Raw genomic sequence first — 23015 nt, 5'->3', positions numbered from 1 at the left:
GAACTACAGCCTAGGTGCATGGGTCAAATCTAGATCCCACTTAATGGCCAAAATTCTGTTGCTTTGCATAGTAAATCACAATAGCGTAGGCTCGTTGAATTAGTTGGTATTTGGTGAGTCAACTCCATAAGTTTCATTGATTCAAGTGGGTCTTCTGTAATTGCAGCTGACTTTAGTGTGGTTACTTAGAGTAAGCCTGTTTGAGTTTGGAATAGAGATGGGGGTATTCATATTTGTATATGAATACAAACATCCCCGCACAGGTGGCGTTAACAAGGGTTACCACTCACCGATCCGCCACGGATGGCGTGATTCTGCGAATGGCTCTGCAGTGTGCGATCTGCTCGCCACTCCTGGCAGGAGGTGGGAGGACAAGCCTCGCTGCAAGGTTGAAGAGTGGCGAGCGGAGCCATTTGCAGAATCGTGCCATCTGCATCAGATTGGTGAGTGAACTGTCCAGCACCATGGAGCTGGACCCTTGTTAATGCCACCTGCGCAGGGATATACCAACACCCCCATCTCTAATCTGGAACTAAATCTCCATTGATTCAGTGGGATTTTTCTGGTGCAATTTACTGTGCTAAACAACACAATTGTGAGTTCTGATTTAATTGGGCCTTCTGACAATACCTCATTGAACTTTGGTATTGTAGCCTTCTGAGGTTGGTACATCTGCTTGCTTTGTAGGATTCCTGATGTATTGTGGTCTGTAGAGTGGATTTTATCATGCAAACAAGAAAAGACTGGATGGTAATCAGTATTGTGAAATAGAAAAGTGTGTGTCATGAAAAACATCTCAGTATCGTTTCCAGGGAAAATGATCCCTTCCAAGAGTTTGTTCTGTAAAATTAGCAACAAAATAATGATACTATGTTGTGCTGATCAATTGGAAATTTTAAGGTCTCTTTTAACATATACAGTCTGTCATTATTTAAACACTGTCTATTTATGAATTAAAACCAAAGTGCATGTAACCTACACATGCTAAATCAGATCTTAGTTGATTTAAGGACTACAAAATTTCCTCCTCCTCATTTTTTAAATAGCTTAATGTAAAATCTCTTGCAGAACAGTTTCTGAAGTGTGTCAGAATGGTTCAGAGTATTTTATAAGGCTTCCCCTTTTACACTTTATCACTCCAGCACAGCCTCCTCTTATAAAGTGTGTTACTAATGTGGTATCCCAGCACAAATTTTGAAAGCCTGTAATTTATAACTGCATTTATGAGAAGGGGGAATTGAAGAAAAACAAGTTCATGTTACTCTTGGCATTATGTTATGAGGTACTAAAGGTGGTGAGGAAAAATAACGATGCCATGATTTAACTGTTACTTCTCTTTCATGTTATAACTCTCCCATTCTCCTTGTTTTGTGACATGCTTTCCTAATAGCTTTTAAACTGAACATGTTTTCCAAAGGGGTTGATTAAATAAGTGAACTTTTTATGGGAAACAATCAAATGATGCTTTCCATTTGTATTTCTTAATTCATAACATAATAGTGTTTTAAAGTACGTCTGGTGCAAACCTCTATAGTTTGTGTGGTATTGAGATGGTGTCTGACCATTAATTAATCTTCATATTTTATGTAGAGAATTTGCGTGCTAAAACTTAGAGGTCTTTACGTAGTAGATCTTTGAGCTTGATTTTTAATTGCTCCACAGAAACACATCCTCATTTTCAAAACTTAAATTAAAGTTTTAAGTGTCTCACAATTTTTTCAAATACTGGAATACTGTTCTAGAAGCACAACATACTGGCACATTATGTTATTGTGTGGAGTTCATAGGATAAAAACAAACTGGGGCCTAAAACACACTATATTGTATTTGAATTGCGTGTTGTGGCACCCAGCTAGGAAGAATACCTTAATTTAAGGATAAGATTTCCCATTTTGTCCAGAATGCCTTTTTTTAATGATTATATTAACTGCCATGTTTCATTAAAGTAACCATATGCAAAACAAACAAATTCCTACTCCCCTTAGAACAAAATAAATCATAGTGTACCTTAGAAAAAATATGTTGACTTTATGAAAGAAAATAACAAATCCAAGTGAGAATAATAACCAAAAGGCCACAAAATTTTTCAAGTCTGCAATATTTCATCAGGTCGTCACAGAAGGCAGGTGAAGGAAGGATGTGTTGACTTAATTTTGAAGTCATGGTGTCTACATATTAAGAGTCCTAAGATGGTAATTAGAAGGACATTATAGTGGGTGATGTGAAGGTTTAAGGGTAATAGTAAAGAGGAAGATAGTGGCCAGAATGCCACTATAGAAGTTGCACAATATGAGTCACTAGGAAGGCAGATCTCCAGTTCTAGTCCATCACCAGGAAGGCCCTGTCTGTCGTGTATATTTGATTTTACCAGCAGATGCCTGAGAAGAATGCCTTTGACAGAATTTAGGGTATAGGCAGATTTTATGGATAACAGCAGTCCTTGAGATGGCCTGGTACCAAATTGTTAAAAGCTTTAGAGATGGGCACAAACCTAAAAAATGGTGGTTCATGGTTGACCACAAACGAGCCAGAAGACCAGACTGTGAACTGGTTTGGTTTTTGGTTTGTGCCTGGTGGGGGGGGGGGAAGCTTACCTCTTCAGTTGTGCCATTGCACTAATTGGCCGGCAAATGTGCAGAGATAGGAGGCCCAGTTTGCATTCTGAGAGGGAAGCTGGGCTGTCTGTCTCTGTGCATGTGTCGGTCTATCACATTCACAGAGACAATAGGCCCAGCTTCCAGAAGGGAAGTTGACCACTTTCTCTGAAGATGGCAGTGGCAGAGAAGGAAGAGCAGGACCAGGTAGGGAGGCAATGGGAAGGGGGTTGGGCCATCTGTTTTGCTGAAATGAAGCACGGAATGGAAAAATGTTTGGTGCTTCATTTCATTTCAGCAAAACAAACTGCATGAACGGAACAATGAACCAACCTTGTTCGTGGGTTGGTTTTTTTGTTTGTTTTTTGTTTGTAGTTTGGTTTGTGCCCATCTCTACTTTAAAGGTAGTTCAGCATTTTGCATTGATACGAAAAGAAGCAGTGCAGTAGAAAAGAACTGGGATAATATTTTCAGAGTTCCTTGTACCTACCAGTTCTCAGATTGTACATTTTGTTCAGTTGTAGCAACATTGTGTAGTTGGCACTAAAGCTCTTTAGAGAACATCTCTCAGATTTCATATAGATGTAAAAGAACATAGGAGTATATGATACCCTGAAACGCAAAGAATACTGAATATGACATAGATCACCCACCTCTTCCATTCTTCTATCTGTTGTAGATAGAAGAATGGAACCATCGCAATCCCATACTTCTTAAATTGAATATATGCTGGGGTCAAATACTGGCAAAATGTCCACAAGGACTAAATAGTCTGCACTTTTTCATCAGTTCTCTGTGTAGGCCATTCAGTAGCGGCCATCATGTAGTTTCAGTCCAGAAACCAGGTGTAAACTGGAATGGATTGAAATAATCAGTTTCTCCCAGTCTTGTCCCATCTTGGATGCTTTTAATAGCAAACAATGGTGAACAAGAGTCACTCTAGAGAACCTGCAGCATGTCATGTTTCAAGCAGTTTGTCCGTATCTTCTGTTTTAGAAAGTTGAAATGTGTCTGTTAAAACTTAATAAGATTGATCTCACTTGACAGCTTGATCCTCAGAGGTACATTGGATGGACTGGGGAGGAAGTGATAATGCTCATTTGCTTAGCCCACATTCTCTGAATCCGAGGTCTGTGTTGCCTTTGCATACTCTAATTTCTACAGATTTAATTATGGCTGCCTTGCCCTCCCAACCTGCTGTCTTCCCTACATTGCCCACAACACATGTTGGCAAGTGCAAGCAGTGCTTGAACTGCAGCTGAAGTTGTATCAGGATTTTAAAAATATTTTTACAACACTTAATAAAAGCACCACCACAACAATACTGTAACATTAATAAGTTTATAGAATTTTCTATGACATCATTGTGTACATTCCAATCATACCTGGAATCAGAAAAGAAACCTTTAATCAGCACAATCTGCTGTTGCCAGTGGAGTTGTCTCTATGCGCAGGCTGAGCTGTGCAAAAGGACTGTTGTCAGCTGCCCATTAGGCACAAATCTAGCAGTATAGACAGACCAGTAATACAGTGGTGCCTCGCTTAGTGATTGCCTCGTTTAACGATGTATTCGCTTAGCGATGAGGTTTTTTGAGCGATTTTGCGCTCCGTTTAGTGATGTTTCCTATGGGGAAATTTTGCATAGCGATGTTCGGGACCTTGCCTCGCTTAGCGATGACAGTTTAGGTCCCCCTGTTTCGCTTAGTGATGTCAAACCTACAGTTCAATGCATTCCAATGGGGGGGGAATTCACCAAAAATTAATGAAGAGTCAGAACAAAGCCAAATTAAGTTTGCAAAGGTTTTACAAGGTGCGCTAATGATCCCAAGCATTTTAAACAGTTTTTGAACATTTTAAGACACACTTAAAATAGCGAAAACGGACCTGTCAAAACCATTGAAATGCATTGAAACCTATTCAGTGCATTCCAATGCGGGAAACTGCGTTTCGCTTAGCGATGTTTCCTCTGGCGATTTTCGCTTAAGGACGGTAATCCATTCCCATTGGAATGGATTATCCGGTTTTCAGTGCATTCCTATGGGAAATGGTGTTTCGCTTAGCGATGTTTTCCCATAGCAATGTTTTTTGGGGAACCAATTAACATCGTTAATCGAGGCACCACTGTATCTTACATCTCTTCTGATGGCCTGCTTCTAAATGACTTGTCCCCTAACATTGGTTTGCCTCAAAGACAATACCCATCAGTTTATATGCCAGTAGTTAGATGCCTGGGGCTGTTTTCTTTGTTTATTCTTCTAATGTAAAGTATAAGGGGAATGTATGCTTTAAGAAGCAATATTTGCCCTTGCCTTCCAGCTGACTCTGCTGTGGCACTGGTTCTGCTTATTTTTCAGGATAGTAAAGCAGCTTCTCTTGTAGCCTTTTATTAACCACAAGGATGACCCAAAGGACTGTTCTCCTTTGTGTTATGCTTTGGTGGTGACCAGCTGCCAGCAATAAGCCTCTGAGATTGTTGCTGCAATGGAAGTTAGATATCATTCACAAGGTGGGATAAAGATGACTGGTCCTCTAAAGTGCTTGTGTGTCTGACTGTTCTCAAAAGCAGCACACAAGGCTAGGGAAAGAAGATGAAGTTAACCCACTCTCAGCCTGTAGGCACCTCTCTGCCATTTCTTGGATATGGATGAAGCAGCCAAATATAGTTAATTAAAAACAGAAACAAAATTGTTTAAATTCTTTGTAGTTGTATAAAGTGTGGTGGGGAAAGTATTAGTCAGAAGCGCACCTTAGCTCCCATTGGCCATGAACCATGGTTTATTATGATGTCCAACACAGACAATAATGATATTGACTGTAGTGTAAGTATGTTGGGACTTGTCCAGTGGAGAAAGTTTCTGCTGCTTTTCTAATCAAATGTCATTGTTGGACACATTTCCTCCACATTTATACAGTAGTAATCTCTGTTTTTTATTCTAGGTAAATAGTTCTTCATTTTAGTTCTCTAGTGCTAGGGCCTGTCTGGTGTGAGGCTGAATGCCATTATTTCTGCTGCTTCTTTTTATCAGGAATATTATGGCTTTATTAACATTGCCATTTATTGATAGTACCCTTTTCCCTGAAGATAAAACCTAACCTGAAAATAAGCCCTAGTATGATTTTTCAGGATGCTCGTAATAGAAACCCTACGTCAAAAATAAGCCCTAGTTAAGTGAAAGCACATCCTCCACCACTACACAGCAACCAGAAGATGACATGACTGTATTTGAATAAACATAGATTGTTGTACATGAAAACAAAATAAAACATCCCCTGAAAATAAGCCCTCCTGCTTTTTTTGGAGCAAAAATTAATATAAGACTCTGTCTTATTTTCGGGGAAAGACGGTAGATACCGTGATATTCCTAAAACATTTTTCAGCCGTGTATCCTTTAGAAAGAGTTCATTCTTCAGATAGCTTGTATAAATGTAATGTTTAACTCAAAAAGAGGCCCATATATTTGGGAACTTAATTTATTGTCACCAATAGCGGACATTTTAAAGTAATCAACTCTGAATGTCACTCTGTTTTGTAAACAGTGCTGAATTGCAGTGCATTTTGCAGTACCTGTTCAGCAGATTGAAAACCCAGTTAGCACTTTTGGAATGGAGTGCAATATCTGCAATATCATGTTTAATCAGTTTGTGTGTCCTTCCCTTAGTGAAGCTGCTGTTGGCTGTCTCAGTAGTATTTCTCCCAATATTGCTGTTATTCACATGATAATTCAGAAAACTTCTCATTTTTATTATATCCAGTGTCTGTCTTATTCCAGAAGTGATAAGCAAATAAACAACAACAACAAATAATGTGCGCAGTATTATGTTCTGGTCTACTGAAATTCCTGTTAATTGGGATTTTTACAGATAGCCTTAAAATATTTCCTCTGACAAATGAGGAAAACAAAAAATGTTGGTTTATGGGAACATTTATTTGGAACATAATGCATGCATAGTGCTTCTTTTCTAGTCTGTTTTCAGGTGTGTGTTCTTTCCAATGAAAAATCACAAATAATAAATGAAAAATAATGCATTTGTAGACCAGATTTTGTAGATAATGATTCATCACATAAGCAGCTGTACTTTAGAACTTTTCATGCCGTCTGCTAGAGTAAAACATTGAAAAGAAGCCTTTTCATGGAATTTACTTTAAATGAATGTATGTTGAATTTTGAATGAGGGTGCTTTTTATCTAATGGAAGTGCTTTCTGCTCATATTACCGTTCATTGCACCTCTTAATCATGATTAATTAGAGAAGGAGATTCTTCTAAAAGGGAAATAGAGTTTTAAAGTTAGGTGCCTATTTTTAATAAATATCTCTTGAGGAACAGGCATATTCAGTGTTGCAGACCAAATGTGAATTCTGTAAGGATTAACTTTTATTAATGTTAATGACAGAATTTCTAGTGATGTTTTGACCATAGTAGTTACTTAACCACTTAAGTATGCAAATACTTTGCAATCTTCCGTTAAGCATTTATCAGTTAGACAAACCTTTCTTAAGAGACAAGTGGAAAAGAGGACTTCAACGTGTTAGAAAAATAACTTTTCAATTGAAAACTATTGATTTTTCTTTCTGATGCTTTCCTTTTGAATTTTATATCTGAAAGATACGGACAACATCTTATATGCAGCTGGTAGTTCCTTAAAGGTTTGTGTATTTTCAATAGTACAGGACACTATTCATGCTGTTGATGCACTATAACAAACCTCCCTAAATGCTCTTACTTTGTTCCTTGATGCCTTTCCTGAAAATATATCTTCTCTAATCAGAAATGCTATGTATTTCCTATATTCTTGTCTGAGGCATAAAAGGACTATTCTTTAATTTAATAGAAACTAAATTTTGTGTGTTGTCCTGTATAAAAAAAATCTGTTAAGCATTTCCATTCGCCTATTTTCTGAAATAAAACCATTCAAAGGGGGAAAAATGTTTATATCAGTAGTTGTCTAAATCATAATTATTAGAATGGGAAACTACCTAGAATCTACAATAAATTTGTAGCAGTGTTACCTTGAAAAAAATCCAAACTCTTAGAAATAATGGTATGTCTTAAAGCTATTTCAGTAATTTTTGGAAGTGCTGTTGTCAATTCCCACCATTTCAGTTCATTAATTCTTTAATTATTTATTTGTTTATCCATTAATTTTTATGCCATTAAATTTATTAGTTTATAGAGAAGAACTGATTTCTATCACAAAATATTTTGTCCTTTCAGAACATTATTTTAGCTTTGTAAGTTAAAAGAAAACATATTGTCTGAAACCTGAACTCTGCTGCTTAAATACATTTGTATTTAACTTATTTTTAATCTGAGAGCTTTAGGCATGATTATACACTGAGATCATGGTATGTATGAGTAGAAGGAAGATCGAAGTTTGCTTTACTGTGAGAGCCACTGCTGAAACAGAATGATACTACAGCTGTCTGTTAAAGGGATGTGGCTGGAGACAGCCAACCATTTTAATCTGTGCCCTCAAGATATGGAAGTACTGTACCTCAGTGTGAAACATCTAAATGTTTCACTCAATTCTCCCCCCCCCCTCAGTTTTCTCATGACAGTCATTGTAACTTTGGGTTTAAGAGGGTGTCAGACATTTCTTGTTTCTAAGGGTTTCAGTATTTCATGGACCTTTTAAATAAATTGAATTTTCTTGTTTCAAAATCCGTTAATTAAGGTCAGTATTAAGAAAGTGTGATGTGTGTCCATGTAGTGGACCAGTGAATTGTTGAACAACCTTGAAATTATGTAACAGGGTCTGCTTTTCACGGAGAAGAATTGACCAGATTTAAAAACAGAGTTTTATTCATAACTTTCCTGATTTTTTCTTTTGTTTATAGGGCCAAAACAGTATTGAAATGTAGGAGGAGCTTTTTTTGTATGTGAATTATTAAAGAGCACCATGCACCCTGTAGCTGCAATAAGCAATGGGAATCCATCTCCCTTTTGCTAGGTACTGAACATGCATATGGATATTTGATTAAAGTAAAAACATTAATCTTCATAGTATAATGTGGTTACACTTGACACGACTGATTCTTTTAAAAAAATTAATAAAACTAATAAAGTTCATGTGGAAATCTCTGATGATCTTGGCTAAGTGTACCTGCAATCTCTGTAGTGCCTTTTATCTGTGCAGATTTCTCTACCTATTGTGGACTTTTGCTTTACTACAGTAATTTGAATTTCCACTTGCTTTGGGTTGCAGACTAAGTTTTCTGCAAGAGTGCCCATGCTTACATGGCCATATATTGTGGGTGACTTTTTCAGTTTTCTTTTCTTTTGGCTATTTTGGTGGTTGTTAGGAGGAGATTAATCTCTCCCCCCCCCCTTCTATTTGTGTTCTTTATAAATTGGCAAGATGCTTAGATCATCATTTAAGCTAAGAGAATGGGTGGGAAAAATAATTTTGACCTGTTTCACATGAATATTTATAAAATTGGAGAGAAGTAGAAATGTTTTCAGTTACCCTTTTAGGAAACACAATGATCACAACAATCACATTTATCATTTTTTAAAGACGGTTTGGTCATCACAAATATTTCTCAGGCTGAGAAATTCATTTCAGTACAGATGAAGCTCAGCACATTGAATCCCATTTTCCGTAATGCACTTACATGTAATCCATTAGGCTGCTAAGGATAGCACTCCTAGAGCAGATAATGTGAAAAGGTGAAATAATATTTTAAGAAAAAGAGCCTTTTTTAAGACAGAAGATGTCAAGTGGAAGGGGCAAAATCTGCGCAAAATATAAGAAGCACAAAAATAATCCAAAATATTATTCTGATTTTCAACAATGTTATAAGACTCTCAGGGGCCATATTAACATGAAGTATTACTTTATATAGGGCAGTAAAATATAAGATGGATGAAAGTAGCTAAAACCTTGTTGAGCTGTTATTGAATTGTGAGGTTTACATTTGTTAAAAAGTCTTGAAATAGTATGATCTACTACACTGTTACTGTCCTGCTACAATAAATCATTTATGACTTTTCCGTCAGTGTTAAACATTTAGTTTGCTATGTTTATAGGACTTTAGTTTAGTAACTGCTGGTGGATGACTGCTACAGTATTATAAAATTTTGTGAAATCGAGAAAACCAACCGTGATTTCTGCTTAGTTTTACCATAAACTGCCATTCCAAATAAAGGGTTCTTTCAAAATGCACAATGTGATTCTCTTGTTTAATTAGATTTCTTGAGGCAGACAATTTCTCATGAAAATGTGATATGTAATATTAATATGTCTTGCTTCATATTATGATTCTGCTATTAATTAAATAGCTGCTATTGAAATATGTTTTTAGGAGAAGCATGATTTTGCCTTAGGTCTGTATACACTTAGAAATAAATATGATCATAATAAAACAGATACAGTAATTCAAAAGTATTTATCATTGGGGTGGTAAAATTACGGTATATTTTGCATACTGGCATCTTCCAAAAGGAACATTAATGCATGCTTGTATCTTTTATTATTAAATATTTTAAATAATTGCTTTGATTAACATTTGGACATGGCAAAATATACTCAATTATCTTGTATAAATAATCAGCTTGGCCTATCCCTCAGTCCTTGTCAAGTTTCCTCTGTACTGATACACTCAGATAGAAGGGTGCTTTAAAATTTGGCTGACTTGTTTGTTCTTATCAAGTATTTTTCAAGCTCCGTCCCCTTTAAACAAAAAATAAAATCATAACATTAAGAGTAGATATACTCATGCAGTCTTGTTAGAGGTTTTTGTTATAAATGCCCTCTGAAAATTGGGGTTTTACTTTACTATTTCAATTGCTTTATTTGAATGATGAGGAATCTAGCAGTTTCATATTTGTGGATTTTATTTTGCTGAACGCTCATAGTGATATGTACATGGTATAATTACAGTTTCGAGAATAGGACAAATGAGAAGTTCTGATAGTTTTTGGTAAGAAAATCATACTTTAAAATAGTTCTAGTCAAGTTCTGTAAGTGTTGATCGTGTTGATAAGCATTGAGAAAAGTTCAGATGGATTCTATTCTGAAAAAAGGAAAGCATGACAAGATTAATTACAGTCCTTATAAATATGGCCATGCTCCTCTCAACTGTACATGGCAGTGCTGGTGTATAATAATGACAACAGAGTGCTGCTCATAGTTGCTTTTGGCCATGAACAGCCTGCCTTCCTTTCTCATATGCAAAATGTGTGTTGTGGTGGATGTGTGTCCCGTATACTGGAAAACACACAAAGAGAATACTCCTGGACTAATGTGTTCCTTTTTGGCAATGCATCCAGAGTCAGGAGCGCTAGATACTTCTTTTTTTGGTGGGATGGCTTCAAAGCAGGCCTGTCTTCTTTCTTCTATTTTATTGCATATAGTGGGCCCAACATGCTATGATTTTTGTTAGTTTTTTTCCTTTAAAAAACTTATTCAATTTGTTGTTGTTGTTTTCAACGGTAGTACAAGAGTAGAAAGTTGCCATATCTTGGATCAGAATATGTATAATCGCACGTGAATATGTTTTCCTGTGTGTAGTGTGGGCCCTTTAGGCTTCTGTGGCAAAACAAGTCTCTTGACAAATAAATTATGCTTCTAGATCAAATGCACAGTAACAAGGATGAAAAGAACTTGCTGTGTAACATAGCCCTGGTGGTCATTATTTTATTTATCCAATGTCCACTGTTAGTCTGACATGTATTTATAATTCCGTCTTAACAGAAGAAAAAAGTTAAAAGGATTAGATAGGGTCTGCACACTGTTCAGGGAGACAATGATAGGATATGAGGAACAACGTTCAGGGCAGTTCACTGAAGCAGAGAGAAAAATCAGTTTGCATTTGTAGTATGAAAGTTCTTAAAATATTCTCGTGTAAAGAGGATTGCTGCCAATTTGTATAACGTTATGAGTTAAATTCTTTATGATGCTGAGCTCTTGGACATGTCTCTTTCAGACATCTGAAATGACAGAAGTTTTGGCAGTGTGGGCTGGGGGAGGGCTATAGGGGGAACATATCCGGTTGTTAAAGCCCACAAGAGCTATGGTTTTTCACAGCTTCTATACAAACCAAACTGATGGTCAAAAGTAATTTGGTGAATATGCCTTTATAGAATTGTATGTAGATTATTTTGCACAAACTAATGATCATATTGGGCGTAGAAGTGAAAATTGTTTTCAAAGCACCCTTTGGATGTCATATGTCTTAGTTTGTAACAAAATAGCTTGATTCTAATTATTGTGACAGGGTTTGTTCATACGTTTATATTCCACTCTACAGACAATTGCCGAGTTCATTATATGATGTGAGAAGAGCCAAAACGATCTTCAATTATTATTGTGAAATATTATCTGCGGTACTGAAAATCAGTTGCTGTGTCAGCACTGAATATGAACCCGCGTTCTCGGCCCTTTAAAGTTTGTGCCGTTATAGATACTTCATTTGTTTTGCCTATTAAGAAAAACTTAATGTGAATTTTAAGAATTATTTTTCTGTTACAGAAACAGCTTTTATCTATTTTAAATATGTCATATAAGTATTTTATGCCACGAATTTTTGAGTGTTTTAAATCTAGTATTAGATCACTACAACAACTAGAACAAAGTTTCTGTGCAGCCATTCTTTATTCTACCTGTTTGCAAAAAGACTGGATGTATGGGACTAGCCCACTCTTTTGGAGTTGTTGAGCGGGGGTGGGGGGTGGGAGGAAATGATCTCAGAAGACTCAAAGGAATTCTTTAAACTTGTAGCAGGGCCAAGGGGTCAATGTCAGATTTAGTCATGCTGTTATTTTAGCCCAGTCGTCCAGAGAGATGGCTGAAAAGTGAGTCTTTTATTTCTTTTTTGTGTGATTATTAACAGGATTAAATGTAAGCCATTGTGTACTTAGTACCAATTAGTTTCTCATCTGAGAGGTTCATTATGATTCCCCCCAATTATTTATTTCTAATAATTTTTAAGTGTTTGGCTATGTTTTAAAGTGGAAGGAAATAATTCCACAGCTGTGTCTTCGCGGCAATATTTGACTCGTCTTTTATAGTTATATTAGTAACATAATGTCTTACAGAAAGTTTTGCCATAATTTTTATCTTTTGCCGTGTAAGAACAAAGTAGTCTTCCTCTTTCTCTTTCCCCCACCCCTTCCTTTCTTCTACACACCACCACCATACCACCCCATGGGAGAGGCGCTGGGAGTTGAAAAAGCTTTGTATCACACTTAGCCATAGTTTGCTCAATATTTTCCAAATTGGAGGCTACTTTTATTTATTGAATAGATTTCTTAGACTGGTTTCCAACAGATTATCTACTGTTAAATACAGTAATTTATTTTATTTTTAAAAGTCTTATGATATATAAATTCCACAGCTGAAACGTTCCTTTAGTGTTTAATAACTGAATAATAATTTTAGCAACAAATGATTTTGTAAAAAGTATGGTGCTGTAAAAAAAGAAGAAATATTTCTGTACGTGTGCATGCATGAATATGTAGATTATACTTTGAACCTAGAATGCTTAAGAGGTTTTTTGTGGCTTAGCTACTTTTCAGGTGCTCTTTAAATTAAATTATTTTTTAAAACTTGAAACCACATTCTTAGTTACCCAGCTGCATTTTGTAGTAAAATAAATGTTACTTTAGGGTGGCATCTACCTTAAATTGTTGCAGTAGCTAAAGCATTCAGAACAAACATGCTTTTTTCCTGCTTCATGCAAATTACAAGGTTTCCTAATCATGGTATTATTTTAATCTGTTATTAGATTTCTAAAATACTTGTTTTTTTTCTTTTGTTGTACTAAATATGGTACCTGCAATGTAATGCAGCAGATTTAAATATGCATTTGAAGATTGACGTTATCACTTGCAGTTGTTTATATATTAACTTTTTTGTGACTTATGCCATTTCAAATTACCAGCATTTGAATTGTTTCTTCAGTCATAACTTGTTAGTTAAATTTGAGACATTAACTAAATATGCTGTAGAATTTGAGAAAAGGTACAGTTTTAAGGTGCTCAGGCCCTCTGACACCAGTGTAGTTTATTTTCATATAAATCATTGGTACATTTCTTATGGGTTCTATATCATGCGTTCACTAGTGCTTCTATATGTCCCTACCACTTTATTCCTCATAAATTTTACCTAATTATTAAATCACTGGTAGCAGAATGTAAATATCTCAAAGTATTGTTTTGGTCTCTCCCTCCACTCCCAAATATATGCCATAGGGGTTATTGTCAATAACCTCTTCAAAAAACAGAAGCAGAAAAGCATGTAATAAAGTGGCATTATCTTTGAATGTTTCAAATAGATTTTAGGCATATGGAATAACCATTTTTATTAGTGTCTGACAAAAAAAAAGGAAAAAGTGAAAAAAGAGGGACGGGAGGATTGATTTCTGCATCTATAATACAGCAACTGTTAAAATGTTTTGAACCATTACGTGCTTGGAGCAAATGTATCTTAAAAACAGTGTCCCTAAACTATTGCTGCAGCTGCTTGCTAGTTAACACCATATCTTAAAAATTGCTATTCAAAATGTTAACCTATAAGAAAATGTTACTTAAAATTTGTAGTATATTTATAAACCAATTTTGGTGTAATTTAGAAAAAAATAAAATATTTCTAGTGTCATTTGCATTAAACACTGGAAGTGAGATGGTTGTATAGAATCATTCTTGAAGAATTGAATAAATCTCAGGAGCCCACCAGTATTTATAACCCAGTCTTCAACATTTGAATGGGTGTTCCTATCTTCCAGCACTTACATAAAGACATGGTCTGTGGCCTGGTATGGGCACAGCAGTCAGTATATATCCCATTCAATATACTAATATATACTATACACTAATATGTTGAAATGTAGACGTTTGGTGTACCTCCATATCTTAAATGTCATAAGCTTCTGTTGAATATGGTTGCAGCCATTTTTGCAAGATAATAGCTCCATTACAGGATAGTGAGTTTAGGAGAGCAACCATATTTATAAACCTCATTCTAGTTTTTTCAATATCTTGACTGTATAATATAGGATTCTTAGAAAATGTTAGTGAATAAATAAAGTACACATGATGTGGAATGTCAGACAAATTGGTAACATAATAAATTTCTAGTGCTGCTCTTAAGTTCTGAACAAAATCCCTCTTAAAAAAACAGCCATCAATATTGAAGAGACGGCATGATTTCATTGCTGGAAAAGGTGCAATGTAAATATGACTGGGTATGAGAGAACATTGTACCAGTGGCCTTGTTGGCATCTAGAACTACAATAGTTGGATAGGTAAAACAAGTAAGTACATATGTAGACTTTTTGGTTTAAAAAAACACAAAATAAAATAATTGAGATACATATAGCTCTTAATCAGGCCAAGAAGGAAGGAAAAATGAAAAAGTCATCTTCCGCAATTCATGCATATAAATACTAGTTGTAAGGTGAAGTGAGATGAAAAAGGCTTTCCCTTACTGGCTGTATCTGTTTTGTCTCTTCAGCTTGGGAGCTAAGTGCTTCAGATAAAACCAATTAAAATAACATTATGAACTGACTTAGTTGCATTTATATGTATGTTTATTGCTGACTTAAGAAGTTAACTATACCAGCATGATAAATAGCCATGTAATGTGGCAAATTTGGACATTGGTGGGACAGAATTATGAGTTGCTTACAGAGTGCATGCTCTCATTTCAAATGGTTTAGTGAGAGCTGACTGAAAGAAATATTTAATTGAGCTATATTGATTTGAGTACAGTAATACGTTTGCCCAAATTCTGTTGCATAATTTATACCTTTGGAAGAGTGATGATGTCACTGGTAGGGAGAGATTTATAATAGTTCCACTCTATAATACTGTAGTTTCACTTACTTATTTTCACCTGAGTCTGTTGATCTTTGGTTACATGTAATTTTGTAGAAAATCTTTTTTATTTATTTGTACCACCTTTGCTTCCCTGAGCTCACGATACCACAGACAGTTCCCCTGTTCCCCACTTTATTGTCTCAATAGCCCTGTGTGGTAAATTAGGCTGAGAGTGTTATCAATAGCCCAGGGTCACTAGTGAATCTTACAAGTTCCCACTCATTCTGAACATCATAACACAGTGTTTCTCAGCATACACTTGAAGATATCAATACTTAATGTCAAAGCAGGAGAGTACTCACAAGGATTCTACATGTACACTTTTACCCGAGGTATAATGTTCTTGATAAGTATAGTAAGCTGGCAGTGGCATTAAATTACACTCTGAAGTGGGAAGGAATGTGTAGTTAGTCTATAATTTCATCAACACTAGTTTAACTAGTACTGTACATGGTGGTATCAGCCACATGCAGCTTAGAGCAACTTTAATAGAGTTTTCAAGGTACAGTGGTGCCTCGCTTAACGGGTGCCCCGTTTAACGAGGAATTCACTTAACGAAGAAGATTTTGCGATCACTTTTGCGATCGCATAATGTTGTTTCCTATGGGGAAAAATCGCAAAGCGATTTTTCCCCATAGGCTCCATTTCCCCCAGCTGACTGGAGGGGCTTCTTCCGAATCTCCCGCCAGTCAGCTGGGGGGAAAAGTCAGCGGGCGTTTGGCAAGAGGGGAAAGGAGCCTTCCTTTCTCCTCCTGGCCGATCGCCGGCCAGAGAAGCCCCTGCGCGCTCGGCAGGAGGGGAAAGGAGCCTTCCTTTCCCCTCCTGGCCGATCGCCGGCACAGACTCCCCTGCGCGCTCGGCAGGAGGGGAAAGGAGCCTTCCTTTCCCCTCCTGGCTGATCGCCGGCCAGAGAAGCCCCTGCGCGCTCGGCAGGAGGGGAAAGGAGCCTTCCTTTCCCCTCCTGGCCGATCGCCGGCACAGACGCCCCTGGGCGCTCGGCAGGAGGGGAAAGGAGGCTTCTTTTCCCCTCCTGGCCGATCGCGATCGCCAGCCAGAAGGGTGTTCGGCAGGAGGGGAAAGGAGCCTTCCTTTCCCCTCCTGGCCGATCGCCGGCACAGACGCCCCTGCGCGCTCGGCAGGAGGGGAAAGGAGGCTTCTTTTCCCCTCCTGGCCGATCGCCGGCCGGTCATCCGGCTGAAGAAGCAGGGGTGAGCTGGGGAGGAGGGCGTGGGAGCCTTCCCCCGCCCTCCTGCCCTAGCGCCGGCCCCATTTTCGGCCAGCGGCCAGCTTATCAGCGGCCGCAGCCATTTTCGCGCCCTGCCCTCGCTTACCGAGGGCGTGAAAATGGCTGCCATTATGAGGAAACATCACTTTACGGTGAGTGTAGAAGCCATTGGAGTGTAGAAGCCAATGGCATTTTCCTATCCGTATAGCGATGTTTTCTCATAGCGATGGTTAATCCGGAACGGATTAATGTCGCTATGCGGGGCACCACTGTATATGAAGTATTTTAAGGGATGGTTTACCAGTGCCACACCACAGTGAGTTTCCATGGCTGAGCAAGGATTCAGACACTGGTCTTCTGAACCTTGTTCCTTCATTCTATCCACTGTACCACACTAAACTAGTTAGTCTAACTTTAATAGTACAAATCTATGTATGGCTACTTATTTCACTGGTACTTAGTCCCAGGTACATATACATAGATTGTAGTCTTACTGTGTTAAAAGTCCAAAATCTTTGTTAAAAGTGGTATGTGAGCTAGTATAGTTGTTTTGTAACTGCTTGGACAATTACTACAGTTGTGGCACAGGTTAGCTTCTAGCTGACATGTGCAAGGACATTGTGGTGGAAAATACATTGTTCAGTTACTGATATTTCCTCCTGTTCCCGTGGAGCAATGTAAGCAGTGTTCATTAAGGTGGTACAGTTAGAATGCATAATTTGCCCCAAATTGTTGCTGTGTGGTATCAGATGTAAATGTTGAAGGGGTGCAATGCTACATATCTAGTAGCAGGCTTTTGTGGAAAAGTTCGTTTAGGCTTGATCAGAACTACTAGGCAGTTGATTACCGTTAATTCACAGTTAGCTCTACTTAGTGTTTTGTTTGTTTTTGAGGGCCCAAGTAACTATCTGTTGCACAGAGAGATGATCAATTATATGACTGATTAAAATTTTAAAACATTGGAAGGAAGAAGCAACATCACTTACAAATGTTTGCTATTGGAAGAATGAGGGGCATCCCCTTGTCAGAAGTTTGTTAGATTATTAGGTAGTTCCATAACAAGACGATGGAAAAGTTCTCGCTGTTAGACTTAGGAACAGTTATGAAAGGGCCTACAGTCAGGAATGTTCTCAAAAGTACCTTAAGGGAATAGTGGCTCTTTTCTCAGCATCTCTGTTTGCATCTCTGAACTGCTTCATGATTCTTTCTTTTTGTCATGTACTTGTTCAATCACAATACAATTTTAAAAAGGAAAGGAAAGGGGAATATAGATTAGTTGATCATCACAGAGGAAAGACTAAATGGCCCTAGACAAACCCGTGTCACTTTCCTTATCAAACTAGCCTTCTATGGTAGGATTAAGTGGGAGCAGGGCGAAACTGGGTATTCGATCACTGAATTAATGTACAGATTTTCTATACACACTCAACTTAGCTCCATTAACTCAAGGGGCTAGGCCCTCATGGTGGCATGTGGCAAACTCTTGAAAGTGAGGAGATTTCATGTCATAAGAGACCAGCTGCTCAATTTTTTAAAAAAATCCCCTTGTTCAAGCTCCTTGTAAGGGCCTAGGCAGCTCTATAGATTTTGTAGTTATAGTTTAGAACTTCCTAAAAGCAAAGAGTGATAGTTACTGCACAATACAGTACATGTAGATGACATGGGATACTAAATAGGTATGGTTCTTGGTTGATAGAATCATAGATATTAATTACCACAATAATATTGCACAAAATATAACCTGCTGTGTCATCTTTGTAATGCTTGATCTCAGAATACAGTATGCTCGAGTGATGCCTTTTCCCATTGATCTCTTTTATATAGAATATGTATATAATTCTGTATATTTGATAAAAGATCTTGAATTCAAATAGATTAATAGTATAGATTTCACTTTTATTAAATCCAGGTTTCATATTAAAATGAGCTATTACTTTAAAAATACACCTTCTGTAGTTGAAATGAAAACTTTAAAAATCCTGTTCAGATAAAAATTCCTTAAAAACATTATTTTGGACATACTAGGTCAAACACCTATTTTCCTGATTTCTTTCCAGCAATAAACATGGAAAGTGGACGTTGATGAGTACATGACTACTTTAAATTGGAAACAAACATAGCCAACTAGAATGTGGGGTGAATATCTTGATTATATGAAAAAAATTTAGTGTCCTGGATTTTGATAGCTGATAATGTCTAATGTTAAATATCAAATGTTTTAACACCCGTATGTAATTATTTTGAAAGAATTAATTTGGTCAGATTAAATTGATACTTTTAATCCATTAAAAACACATAACAAGGTAGATCTGAATTTAAGCATTCTTATAATGGACCTTTTAAATATGTATGTGTCACAATTAATATAGATGCATTTAGTTCATTGGGTTTCTCTGAGTACAGTTAACCCTGGGCTGGACATATCTCTTCTAGTGACCCATAGCGACATTGTATTAGTCAAATTCTGTCCATTCCCTGTTGTAAATTTATCAGTCTCTCTGTTTCAGGAAACTGGCAATAATTCTGTAGGAGGGTTGTGCAGTAAAAGCTGTGTTACTAGAGGAGCATTTGCATTTTGCTGTATATTCCCACAATATGAATTGAATTGAATTATAGTCGAACAAGAGCACCAAACAAATTGTACACTGCATCTACAGTATGCAAAATGTTAGTATTTAACATTTAACTCAGGTAAGATACTGTTTGCAAGCAGGAAGGTGACACCCTGTCTTCACAATCCAATACACGTATTTTGGGGGGCTATTTAATGCATTAAGTAATTTTAGACAAGGATAGTCTAATATACTGTACTTTGACATATGAGGATATCAAAATCCTTCACTCATCGGTAAACAAAAAGCAGTAATAAAAATAAAGAATTCTCTATCTTTTAAATGATATCTAACACTTTCTGCTTAACGTTCCTCCTCCCCCACTTGCATGCAAGCCTAGCCATGTGTGCTATGAACATTACACATTGGAAAAATGAGTAGGGTGGGGAAGCATTTGCTTTTCTTCCCATATATCATTGCTATGCAAAACACAAATATTTTGTATACAGTAAGCAGTACTGTTTATACATTTACTCTTAATAATTATGCCATTAGGTACTATCATGTTGATTCTGAATTATGGCAATCCTGCCAGGGTTTCTAGGTGTAAAGTGCTCAGAAGTTGTTTACCTGTCTCTCCTTCTGATGGTGCTCAGGTGGGTGGGTATGTAACCCCATCAGCCACCCATGTTCCACATGATCTCAGCCCCCTCTTTTTTCTCTCTGAATCATTTATGTTGCACCACACATCTCTTCTGCTTCTTATCCCTTTCATAGTTGACCTTTGCTGAGAAATCTTTGGTTCAATAATTTGTCGACTATGGTTTGTTCTTTCTGTCTTGCCAGATGTGCAATGCCGCTTGCAAGAAAAAACATAAGATTTGCAACAAAATGTAGCAAATGTGATAGTAACAGCCAGCTGCACAAAATCTGTGTCCATCTTTTTCAGTCCACAAGCAAAACTTTAATTGAACATAGGCATCAATTTTCCTTTGAAGAGACCATCCAAGAAGAAAATGCTAGGCATAATTGACTCCACACATTGCTTTTAACATCTGTGTGATCTGTCGTGATGCAAATCAGACCATCCTGAATCTCTGGCTAGCCTGAAATGTCTTAAAGTTAGTCTGTAAAGTACAGTAGCAATAAAGGTTAGTATAAAGAATTTAAGTACAAGTCACTTTAGTGCACGTTAGACTAACTTATGGAGAATATATCAATTGTGATGCAGTGGAGTCTCCACCTGCTGAAGCAGTACAATTTAGTGTCTCCAATATTTGGAGCAAAGGCATTTTCACACTCCATCCTTGTTTGTAGATTTAAACACAGAATTGATTTTTTTCGTGTCCATGATATAGTTGTTTCACTGTAGAATGAATGTTTCTAAGTATATTTAAGAAGAAACCTGTACACAGAAGGAAAAGGTGTGCAACCTCAGTGTGCAACCTCCATCATTCCATGAGTAGCCTAAAGCCAGCTTTTCCTGCATTCTTCTTACTTTGGTAACTCCTAACTGCCAGTTTTCTTTACAGGGTTCCACCACTTTTCAGAGCAGATTGGAGGTGGGTGGGGTGGGTGTGAGAGATGTAGCTGTCTAGAAGAGGAATTGGCTTCATTGATAAATATCATTATCTTAGTGGGTATATGAAAATGGATGATGCCACTTTTTTTTTGGCTTAGATATGCTGGATTTAATTGGATAACTTCAATAGTTATTAGAAGTTGATGAAATTTCATGTGAAACCTAAATTGGACCTCTTTCTCTCTTAGTATGCAATATTTCTATTGTTCTTTGATCTAGTAGATGGTGACAGTAGCTGTTTTTTGTTGAGCTGACCAGACTCAAAAGATAAAAGTTGCAATGAGGAAATGTTCATCTGGTCTGATTTGTTCATTGATTGGTTCCTCTAGATGCCTGGTTAAGGAATAGCATAAGGATTCTAGAGAAGTTCACAGGGCTGTCATGACATTAGAAATAAAACTATTTTATCCTTTACATGCTTCTTTCCTCCATCCTTATGGACTGTTAGCTTCTGTTGATAGATGATGAATCCAGCCTATGTTCTTATTACCTGTTCTGTCTCCTATGCTGCATGTCATGGTGCTTGATAATGGATTCTAAGTTCTTTCCGTCTCCACAGTTGTCAGACCTTATACTCTTCTTCGTGACCCACACACACTAGAGGCATACATTTCAAACTTTTTTCCTCATTCCTTGATTTTGGACTTTCAAGTTGGCTTTGACTAGGCATGCTCTGAATTTATACATGCTCATTTAGTTAATGAGCACTTCAGAAGCCATTCGCTTTTTACAGGAATTTGAGGGGTTTTGCAAATGGTAGGGTTACATTTTTATGTAATAGTTCAGCTTGTTTGAATAATTACAGAATGGGGTTGTATATAGAATCTAAAGTATAGGAGTTACTTAGAAAGATGAAAAGGGAAAAAGTATTAAGGTGGCCTTCAACGTTGAAAGCAGGTATATACCTAACTTCTGGAATTGTAAGGGGACATATCCTATATAGTAGAAAAGGGAATTAAACTGAAATAAGGAATCACCAGTCATGGTAAAGGCACAACACGGTGGCTCTTAAGATAAATTGAAGCTAGATATAAGGATGAGGTAAAAAAAATAGCACTTAATTAACATACACTAGATATGATATTGATATAGATCTGATAGAAAATGTAGAGATAAAAATGGCTAAACAGTTGTATAAAGAAAATCTAAATGCTTTAGATAACATCTATTATGTGTTAGGGACCTATTTTATTGGTAGAAAATACAAAGTTGGTCGTTTAAATCACCTTAAAATTATATAGATTTGAAATCAGAATTATTTTTATTAGATATGCTATGAGAAGAAGATTTTGAGAATATTGTATACTATGAGAGCAATATTATGATAGTAGCCAATATTGTACACTAAATACACACATGAATGGTTTAAATGTTTAAAAAATGTATAGATTTTAAAGGGACAACTAAGAAGACACCAAGACGCAAAAAACAAATTATTATAAGCAACCCATGTAACACGATGTTTTAACAAGCATGAATTGAATGAAGATAAATTGAAAAATGAATAAAATGTTAATAAAATAAATAAATTGAATAAACCTTTCCAGAACTTAAATGATTCTTTGTTTTTAGCTAAGGGGAACTGTCTTTCATTATAATCATGGATTTATTCTTCCAGAGAACAAGAAGCTATCTGATTGTGCTGGCCCAGAAATTAGCACACACTGTATATAGTGTATAATGTTCAGTGTAAGTAAATACAGTATATAATGTACAGTGTAAGTACTTTGGGTCAAAGTATGAAGAACTGAGTAGTCTTAGTGAGCATAAGTTTGCAGGCTGGAGTAACCTCACAAGGTATTTAGGCAGTACAGTGGTACCTCGCAAGAATATGACCCCGCTAAACGACGAATCTGCATAACGATGACTTTTTGTGATCGCTATAGCAATTCGCAAAACAGTCATTCCAATGGGGGATTTTAGCTTGACAACGATTTGGTCCGTGCTTCGCGAACCGTTTGTTCGCAAGACGATTTTTACAGCTGATCGTCGGCTTCGCAAAATGGCTGCCCTGTATTTTCCAGACCCGTGCTTCACAGGACAGCCATTTTTACAGCTGATCAGCGCTCGCAAAATGGCTTCCCTATTTGCGATCTTCGCTGGAGGACGAGGTGTTTTCCCCGTTGGAACGCATTAAACGGGTTTCAATGCATTCCAATAGGGAAACAGATTTTGCATGATGACGATTTCGCTAAACAGTGATTTCAATGGGACGGATTATCGTCGTCATGCGGGGCACCACT

At 37.0% G+C, this 23015-nt stretch overlaps 1 protein-coding gene across 4 annotated transcripts in view; it reads left to right on the top strand.

The window, feature by feature from the left end:
* ZCCHC7 (zinc finger CCHC-type containing 7) overlaps nt 1-23015 on the top strand; it is a 158534-nt gene that overhangs the window by 7861 nt on the left and 127658 nt on the right. The window lies entirely within an intron of this gene.

The sequence above is a fragment of the Pogona vitticeps genome, chromosome 2, assembly GCF_051106095.1.
Source record: "Pogona vitticeps strain Pit_001003342236 chromosome 2, PviZW2.1, whole genome shotgun sequence".
Classification (NCBI taxonomy): domain Eukaryota; kingdom Metazoa; phylum Chordata; class Lepidosauria; order Squamata; family Agamidae; genus Pogona; species Pogona vitticeps.
Note: the sequence above shows the minus strand (reverse complement) of the source record. Positions and strands in the feature narration are given on the sequence as shown.